A 10372-nucleotide genomic window follows, 5' to 3' on the forward strand; every position below is an offset into this window, starting at 1 on the left:
AGGACCTGATGTGCACCTCTGGTCTGACAGAAACATCTGTCACACAGGCAAAACAAGCCCAAACAATTAACATGCACCCCCACCTTTACTTTCTGCAGATATTTACATCCTTGTTATGGGGGTCAGAAGATGCATCAGTACATGGTGGACTGCGATGGAGGGGGTGAGGGGGTGTATTAAACACCTCCCTTATGCAAATGGAAGTAACAAGTCTGTGCACCTGATTCAGGATCAGAAATAAGTGGACGAGAGGCATCTCTGGGCAAACTGCACACGAGTTGCAGAGGGCAGGAAGAACCAACCATTAAATGTGTCTAACATGCAGGGTTTTCTTTAAAACAAAAAAGAAGAAATTGCATCAGCTGGGTATGTGTGTGGTGATTTATGGTTGAGGTCCTGTAGAAACCCCTCTCTTGAAGATGCAATTTGCTTTAAGGGAAGGGGGGAGTGCTGATGGGACTACAAAAACTGGGGTGGCAACTGCAAATTACTCCCACCAAGTCTACAGAACTGGCTTCCACGATATGCATCCTGGCTCCAGATCCTTTGGGTTTTAGACACCAATGCAAAACAATTTCATTTGCCTTTAATGAACGGTGATTTCTGCATTTATATTACTGCCAATGCTATTTTATGGGCTGTATTTTCACAACATTCTTTCATGTGTTTTTAATTGCAATCTATGTGTGGTTTTAATGTTGGAAGGTAACTTGAACAGCTTAAAACTGATAGGAAGGATAGAAATGCATGAAATGAATGAATGAGCACTCAAGTGATCACTTACGGTGAATAAGCCTTCTTCTTCAGCAAATGAAAGCAATGAAGCTTATCTAAACCAGAACAGAGTTGGTTCCAGGCCACTGATGTGCTACAATGACACATGTGGGCATGCAAATGAGAAAATGGGGTTGTAGATTTTCATGATTAGTAATTTATGTATACACACTGACAAGGATATAGGCTGTGTACACATTATCATTAACTTTGGCTCCGGTGTGCTGCTACTGCTGGTGACTTTGAGTACGCATGATGTTAGCTACAATCCATATGCAATTTCTTGAGAAACACTCTTGTTTGCTATGCTTTCCCTCAAACCAGCTTAATGTAAGCTGTGGTTAGGCTGAGGTGTGTACATTTGAGACAGCCTTTGCACGTGCAGATAGCAGCTTCTATGAAAAGGAGTTCAGGAGGGCTGCAAGCATGGGAAAACCAAAGAAGTAATGTGCGTCTGTTGAAGACTTCCCTGCCCCCTCTCTGGTATGTGCAAAAACATAAAAATGTGTCTTGAAACACAGTGGGAGGAAACAACCCCACTGCATTTTAATGTGTACAATAGCCTTACTATTCAGATCCTTAAGACACACATGCTTATATATACACATGCACACACAATGATTGGCCACAGCACTAAATTAAAAAAAGAATAGTAGAGCCACCTGAATCCAAGTTCAGTCCCATACGGAACTGGAAATGAGTGGCAAAGATGGTGGTGAGCAGGGGGGCAGCCAACCAATAAGACAGAGTAGTAGATCAGTGGTATGAAAAGGTTTGCTTGCATGCAGAAAGTTCTATATTTAACCCCAGGCATCTCAGAGATTGTCAACCTTTTTGAGTCCACGGCCCCCTTGACCAACTGCATTCTTTCTACGGCACCCCTTTGGGGTTGAGGAGCCCAGCTAAGTCACCCCTTGCCTGCAGAGCTGGCAACCCCTTACCCCTTTTTGAGCACCCTCCCTTGTGGAGTGTTCCCTCAGCCTTCTCTCCTCTCTCCTCTCCTTGGGAGTCCTCTGGGCAGTCGCTGCTGCCGCCCCTGGTCTCTAAGCTGGCCCCAGCCCAGCCCCAAAGAGAGGTGTCTCCTCACACTGCCCCACAGGGGCTTGGGAAGCACCCCCTGGTCATCCCCAGAGGCACCATTCACTTGTAGCGAGGGCTGCTGCAACAAACAACTGTGCAAGTCTTTGGGAGGCAGAGATGCAAGAGGGCATCAGAGGAGGGAGGGAAGGAAAGAGGGACAGAGGCCAGTGTTTCCCAAGGCACCCCTGACCATCATTCAAGGCGTCCACTGGGTTAGCACATGATGGGGAAGATCTCTTTCTGAAACCCAGCAGAGCAGACACAGTCTGATCAGATAAAAGGTCACTCTCCATGTTCTTAAAAGTACAAAATTATGCACATCTAAGAAGAAGTAAGTCCCAGTGATTCAGATTGTAATCTTGGCTGCAGACGCTTACTTAAACATGATCAGAATTCATTTGGCATTAGATTTGGGGTTGTGCTTAACTAAATTAGAGTAGACCCCTTGAAACTGATATGCCCATGTAAATTATGTTCATTAGTTTCAGTGGGTTTTACTCTTGACTAGACTACAACCCACTGAGTGTAAAAAACATAGGGGAGGAAACACAGCTATAGCAATAGAACAGAGGTAAATGTTCTCTAGTTCCATGTCCCTAACAGCATCCTGAACATATCAACCGTTGTAAGAGAGCTGATGGGTTTAGGATATGGTTCAGGACATTATTAGTCACTGAAGTAAACAAGAAAACTTTGTTAAATTCAATGAACTTTCATTTCCTCCTTAAAATGCTTTTGCAAAGAGCAATACTTGTAATAGCATGCTTCTGTCTCAGAGGCTGGCAGTACAGCTGTGATACAGAATGGTGAGTCTTCTCCAGCATTGATGGTACAAGCCTGGATGTTACTGGCAAACTGAAATCCATTGGGGCAGATCCTGCTGGCATTTACACCAGCATAAATACATACGAAGGGCAGTAAATTAAGAGCAATGCCTATAGGGAGAAGATATTTGGTTCAATAACACTTCAATATTTGCTGGCAGTTGTCAGGTGAAAAGGGGGGGGGGGCTTAAAGTAGAAAGCTACCACTGAAAACCGTAGATTGTTATTCCTCTACGCAGTAGGGGAAGGGAAAAAATCACTGTGCAACTTCCGACTGCAACTGGAACCAAGATGCCCAAATGCTCCTGCATGGAAGGATGGAAAGGCCTCCAAGGCAGAAAACTGGATAGTTAAAGAGAAAGCTAAAATAGTGTTGCATACCACCGCAATCTCCAAGTGGTGCAATATTCCAGGTTTAAAAGGTAAAGGGACCCCTGACCATTAGGTCCAGTTGTGACTGACTCTGGGGTTGTGGTGCTCATCTGGCTTTATTGGCCAAGAGAGCCGGCGTACAGCTTCTGGGTCATGTGGCCAGCATGATTAAGCAACTTCTGGTGAACCAGAGCAGCTCATGGAAACACCGTTTACCTTCCCGCCAGAGTGGTACCTATTTATCTACTTGCACTTTGATGTGCTTTCGAACTGCTAGGTGGGCAGGAGCAGGGACTGAGCAACGGGAGCTCACCCCGTCGCGGGGATTTGAACCGCTGACCTTCTGATTGGCAAGTCCTAGGCTCTGTGGTTTAACCCACAGCGCCACCCGCATCCCCAATTCCAGGTTTAGGATGAGTATAATAACAATCTTGTAAGTTTATAAGTTTTCCCTCTCCCTTTTCTTCTTCTTTCGCCTTATAATTCTTTTTTATTTTTAATAAAGAATATAAATAAAGAATATAAAAGACCCCAGAGTGGTTATCAGGCCTACTTGCTATGACAACTCCTAGAGGCCGAGGTCCTTTCATCCTACCCCGCTCCCCAAAAGAAAACCCCCAAAGTCGATAGGCATGGTGTGAATGCCACATTTTGTGATCAATTACGTGGGGTGGGGCTTACCTGCCCCCTCCAGTATTTTATTTGTGTTGACATCCCTGCCTCCAACTCCACTCAAAAGGCTTTCTGATTCAAGCTGTCTTCACCAAAATAAAAATAAAAAATGGCTGCCATCTTAGTCCCACTTATCTGGGGAAAAGACCCATTGAATTCAATAGGTTTCACTTCTGAGGAGATATGGTTAGGATTGCACACAAAACTGCCGTAATGTACTTTAAATGGAGTGGTCTGCATCAGGAAGGGTAACGTTTTTTTTTTGTTTTTTTTTTTATTTTTATTCATTCATTCATTCCTCTAGGAACCCATTCCATAGTGGGCAGAGTCAGAGCTAATGATGGATGGAGCGAGACGCAACCCTGCTTTAGTTTTCTCTATGACTAACTGAGAATCTCGAACCTACGAAGTTCTACTCAGAGGTAAGCCCCACTGGGGTTGAAGCAGCTACTCTCAAATATGTATATTGCTTTTCAAGTGAAAGTAGTATCTCACACATGTATGGTAGAAGCCTATGCACTTTTTTTTCTCAGACAGCTGGTGAATAAAACATATACAAGCCACACAAGCAATAATTTAATCAAAAACCGTCTATTTCCATGATGCGAAAAACTGCCCCTTCCAACTGATCTAAAACTGCACAGAAAGAGTGAGGGAAAGCTTTTAAAAGTCCAGGAAAATAAGGATGCAAACGGGAAGGAAGCTGCCCTGATGGGATGTAGGAATAGGAAAAGATCACGGCTAAGTAGCAGAACATCTACTATTCCTGCAAAAGGTACAAAGTTCAGTCCCTGGCATCTTCAGGTATAGCTGGGAATGCCTCCTGCCTAAAACCCTGGAGAGCCAGCCAGTGTACAGTGCATAAAGACGAATGTTCTTTTTTCCATTTTTTTAATTTGCATTTTCCAAAACAGGAACAAAGAGCATCTTTAAACCCCCTCCTCTCCCCCTGTCCCACTTACATCTTCGTACCAAATACAGTATGTATACATATACCGTATGACTTCCCTTCCACACTTTTCCTGGTTCCTTTGCTTTTCTGCTACTCCGTGTAATCCACACCTTTTTAATCATCCAATCTGTTTAAAATATATATTTCAACTCTGCTGGACTTACTCAAGACCTGCTAAGCTGTGTATTTGTCTGTACTGCTTCTTGAAATAGTCAATAAACATTATCTATTCCGCCTTGTATTCGCTATCTTCATTTTCTCTTATCCTGTTCATCAGACCAGACAGTTCAGCATACTAGAGCATTTTACACTGCCATTCTTCCAATAATAATAATAATAATAATAATAATAATAATAATAATAATAATTTATTATTTATACCCCGCCCATCTGGCTGGGCTTCCCCAGCCACTCTGGGCGGCTTCCAAAAGAATATTAAAACACTGTGATACATCAAACATTAAAAGCTTCCCTAGTGGGTACTAGACTTGTTCTCCACCTTTGTGCCAATAAGGTTCTATCTGTGGCAATGGCGTATAGTAATAGACTCTTTCAGTTTTTTGTGTGGAGGGGAGACATCTATTGTTACCACCCCCAAGAGGAAAATCTCAGGTGTCTTTGGGGAAAGTTTTTTTTAAAAATATATTTTTAAATTCATTATATATAGTTTTCCAATATTCCTTAATTACTTAACAGGACCACCAAATGTGGCAAAAGTATCCCTCATTTTCTTCACACTTCCAACATAATACCTTTTTTTTACTTTTTAAAGACATTTTCGCCAAACTGGTGGATGTTAAATACCATCTGTGGACGAATGTTCTAACTTGGTATATGACAAGCCTTCTATGATCCTAAGAAGACCACATAAAATGACATCGGGGATGCATGCAGCCTTTGGGTGACAAAGTTGCCCACCTGTGCTTTTTTATATTAATTTTTTATACAGTGGGACCTCTGGTTATGTACTTAATTCGTTCCGCAGGTCCGTTCTTAACCGGAAACTGTTCTTAACCTGAAGCACCACTTTAGCTAATGGCGCCTCCCGCTGCCGCCGGAGCACGATTTCTGTTCTCATCCTGAAGCAAAGTTCTTAACTCAAGGTACTATTTCTGGGTTAGCGGAGTCTGTAACCTGAAGTGTATGTAACCTGAAGCATATGTAACCCGAGGTACCACTGTATCCCACTTTTTTCTCTCCAAGGAGCCCAATGTGATGGACATGATTCACCTCCTCATTTGATTCCCACAACAACCCTGGGAGGTAAGTTAGGCTGGGAGGTATTGACTAGTCCAAAGTCCCCTTCTGGACTTGAAGCACTAATCCAACACTCTAACCACTACCCCACACAGGCCACAGCCTCTGATGAACATAATAGATCAAATCCTGATAGCTATGGGTCTCTGGGACCATCCTGCACCAGTGTCCAAGCATCTGAACATGCCAACTTCTTCATTTTCTATCTATAAATCACTTATGTGCCTTTGAAATGCACAGGAAGGGGCGGAGGAAGGGGTGTGTGGTGGGTGCGGGTCACCCCAGGTGGGGTGACAAAATGCCAGGTGGCACTAGCGGGGCCTGCATTGTGCCTGAGCCATGCGTCTCTCCTGCCCAAACTGTCCACCTGCTGCCTCCCTCCCAGCTGTAGGGCGGCTGAGTGGGAGGAGGCAGGCAGACTCCAGAGGCCCCGTGGGGTGCCCTGCCCCTGTGGGCGGCTCGCCCTGCCCTCGCCCCACCCCTAAGGGCAACTCGTCCTGCCCCTATGGATCGCTCACCCTACCCCTATGGGCAGCTCACCCCAGGCGCCTGAGCAGCTTCCTCCGCTGCTGTGCACAGGTTGAGAATCTAAGGAAACAAGGATGTTCATAGCTCATGGGCTGTATAGTCAGAGGGGTTTTTTTTTTACACCACACACATCTTTTCATGTTCTCCCTTAGAGTCACACTGCTTTTCTATCTAGGCAAGCAAGAGGCATTATTACATTTCACTGATACACTCCAGACCAGGCTTCCTCAACCTCAGCCCTCCAGATGTTTTTGGCCTACAACTCCCATGATCCCTAGCTAGCAGGACCAGTGGTCAGGGGTGATGGGAATTGTAGTCTCAAAACATCTGGAGGGCCGAGGTTGAGGAAGCCTGCTCCAGTCAGTCAAAACGACTTGAGAGTGCAGGGCGGGGCTGGTTGAGAGAGGGATGTGGCCTGACATGACAAGGGCATGACCTTGTAAAAGGGTGTGGCCTGGACCAAATCTCAAGGGCCAAATAGAGTGACTTTGGGGGGCCGCATTTGGCGCCTCAGATTTCCCCACACCTAATATACTGTACAAGTGCTTCCCCTCCCCCCATAAGATGGTACACTGTTTGCAGCAAACTTGTCCATACCAATTTTGATATTGGATCTTAAAAGCTGCTTACTAGTCCAAAACTAGAGCTGTAACATTTGTAAGTAAATTACGCTGAGTTCAATGGGCTTTACTTTCAAGGAACACAGCATGCCTTTATTTTGAGCATAGATGTGCACTATTAGGCCATTAAATGGTTTAACATTAGTGTGTTTTTTCTTTTTTCTTAAAAAAACTAACTTGATTTACTAAAAATATGTTAACGCTGATTAACTAACAGCAGACTTTTTTTGAAAAAAAAAGTGTTACAGGGGCTTACAAAAACTATGTATTGCAAAACACTCTATGCACAGTTTTTGTATTAAAATATCTATTTTTTAAAAAAATCTGCTATTAGATACCACATTATTCTGCCTCACACAGGAGCTAATCCCTCTTTTTAAGTAACTCGTTTTACTTACTTTCTTTGCAGCGGTATTGATTTCCTTGCATGTGCATTTCTGCAGATTCGTCTGCCTTTAATTAATTGGTGAATCAATTAAAATTCATACAACCAATCAGCTAAGATATATTTCATCAGGTGATGGACCTATCCAAAGCCCCAGGTATTAGCAGAAAAGAATCCCATAAATTAGGGTAGGCAACTACAGGCGAATTAGCAGTATGGGTTTTTGTTGTTGTTATTAAGAAACAGAATGACTCCTGACATTTCAGAGTCTGAACAAATGGAACATTTTGTCTCACTAATTAGATCAACACTGCTTTTACTGGGCAAGGTAAAATAATCTCCCTGTAATAAATCTCTTCCCTCTTAGCATATTCCTACTGCACCCTTTTTAAGGATGTCTGAGGATAATGATGTCTGTTTTCAAGTGCACCTTGCTAAAAAAGGTTTGCTAATACCAACCCCATCCCCCTAAAATCTCTCCTGAAACAGGAGGATGTTTGTTCAATTGTTTAAAGTTGTAGTTTTCAGTCCACTTGTTCTTCACTATTCCCACTAAAGCTCATGGCACTATTCCCAAGTATGTTTTGAAGATCACAGCCCAACTAATTATCATGTCATCTCAACTGCCCCTCTCCTCCTCCTCCTCCTCCTCCTCCTCCAATTCATTGCAGGGCTGCTTCTCTAAATCTACTTACGGTGGATCTAAGGTAGACTGGTAAAACGGGATATCTGGTGGCTCAGATCTGACATTTGGGATTGTGTAATTTTACAAAGGCCAGGCATTCTGTAAGATGGTTATGACACTGCCTGAGTCACCTGGGCACGGCTTAGCTGTACATTTCTAATACAAACCACTCACAAGAGCAATCAATTTACAGTTTTTGTCGGCTGATAAGCAGTTTTCCACAATTCCCTGTTTATAAGCAGTCTGCAAAGTCAGACAGGGAGTAACTTTTTGACCTCGCATCAAACATCTATATTCCAGAATATAACTTAGCTCCCCCCCTTTGCTGTTGGACCATTCTAATAGACTTCTGCAATGAAAGACTGAGAAAGCTGGCAACATCCATCACAACCACATTCATCTGTACCTAAGATAAATCACTCTCTATTACAGCAAACTGGGCACACTATGGAACAGCCTTCTTCCTTATATGATACCTTATATGATACCTTTGAAACTCAAACTATGCATACTATTTCGAATCAATTATGCTATTTGTTCGCCGAAATCTACTCAGACACAGGTAAGCCTTGATGACTTTAAATTAAAGATGCGTCTCCATTTGTTTCCATGGTTCTGATTTGATTCAAAGTTATAATATACACCTAGCAAGACCATTTCAATCTGCCCTGGTCTAGCTAAAGATTCCCTGGATGTCAAAACCTGTCACATTCCACTGGTTTGTGAAAGAAAGAAAGAAAGAAAGAAAGAAAGAAAGAAAGAAAGAAAAAGAAAATTACTTTTCAGGCTGAAATACATTGCTGCGAGTTTTAAAAAGGTCCTACCAACAGGACTTTAGCGCGATTTGGGAGATCAGGAAACGAGGACGGACCGGGAATCTTCCAACACATCCATTTCCTTCACCTTGCAGGCATCTTCATTAAAGGGAAAGGCAGTTGCAAAACAAAACAATTGCCTTGCAACCAAGGGGAGCAAATAAACCCCGACAACCCCCAGAACCCAAAACTTTTATGCCGCACAGAGTAAGTTACCACCCACATCGGGCACCTAGACTGCCTGCACATGCCAGGCAAATATGCAAAACAAACATACCGCGCTGTGGTGGGGGGTGGGGGAGAACCCCGGTTTGAAAGAAAGTCGAACTGCCCCCAGTGCAAGAACTTACCCAGCTTCTCTTCTAGGAAGATGCCCGAGCAACAACAGCGAGGGTCCTCAGTTCTGGTGCCAGCCTCCAGGAGAAGGAACCACATATCATCTTTTCGATTCTCGCCTTCCCAAGCAGAATAACAACAACAGTCGTAATAAAACCGAAAACTGTTTAAGGAAGGGCGGAGGGAAACGTCTCCAGAAAGTGGTAACAATGAGGGCACTTGAAGGGGCGCCCCCAAAAAAATTAAAAATAAAAATAAGAAGACGGGGTTGGTCCAAGTAAGAGGTGGAGAAAGATAGACGGGAGCTTTGGCTTACTTGGGGAAAACTCAACATTTGCAGCACGCAATCTGCCCTGACTGGTTGTGTAACTCCCCAACACACTCACACACACACATACATGCACGGCTTGCTGGGGTTAGCCCGTCCTCCCTTGGCATCATCGCCCGGGCTGCGGGCGCGCTCCCGCCGCTCCTCCTGGGTCAGTAGGACCCGTGAGCGCGTGCGCGCGCCTCTAGCTCGCGGAGAAGTCCAGTCAGTTTAGTCAGCCAGCCACATCTTTTGAAGGGAGGGCCGAGGCGGAGGACGGGACTGGAGGAAAGGAAGGAAGACACACACACACACAGAGAGAGAGAGAGAGAGCGCTTTGCCAAGAGCTGTGCGAGAAGCGCTGAGTAGGGCGGCGGCGGCGGCGCGCTTCGGGGAAGCGAACCTCTGCTGTGCTGTGGGACGCGCGTAACGAAGAGCTCTCTTACTTTAGAGGAGGGGAGATTTAGGTAGATAGGCTGAGAGACCTACTCGTGCACGTGAAGAAGAGGAGCAGCGCATTCTCAAGCACCGACAGAAGGAACTCGCTGGGCATGAGGGGGAAATGTTCCCACGGAGCGCGCCTTAATGGGAATCTCTGACAGAAGAGAGCCGGACCACCACCCCACCACCCCGTCCAGATATTGGATAGTAATGGAAGCCGGGTTGCTATGTGGGGGGGGGGGGGTGGAGGCGGGGAAGGGTTCAACTGAACCCATCCCAATCATGCCCAGCCAGGCGGAGGTGGCTAGAGAGTGCCACCCACGC

The 10372-nt window shown here is 44.8% G+C and overlaps 1 protein-coding gene across 10 annotated transcripts in view; it reads right to left on the reverse strand.

The window, feature by feature from the left end:
- The window catches only part of PASD1 (PAS domain containing repressor 1), a 96336-nt gene extending 86526 nt beyond the window's left edge, over window positions 1-9810 (reverse strand). For 5 of the 10 annotated variants that reach the window (XM_083422296.1, XM_083422305.1, XM_083422304.1 and 2 more), the window contains exon 1: window positions 9315-9809. The gene's annotated coding sequence lies outside the window, so the exon portion shown is untranslated. Of the gene's footprint in view, window positions 1-8973; window positions 9142-9314 lie in introns of those variants that run through there. The other 5 variants (XM_083422295.1, XM_083422300.1, XM_083422299.1 and 2 more) reach the window with 3 other exon arrangements.
- Window positions 9811-10372: the final 562 nt, after the last annotated feature.

This window comes from Podarcis tiliguerta, assembly GCF_965153285.1.
Source record: "Podarcis tiliguerta genome assembly, chromosome: Z".
Classification (NCBI taxonomy): Eukaryota; Metazoa; Chordata; class Lepidosauria; order Squamata; family Lacertidae; genus Podarcis; species Podarcis tiliguerta.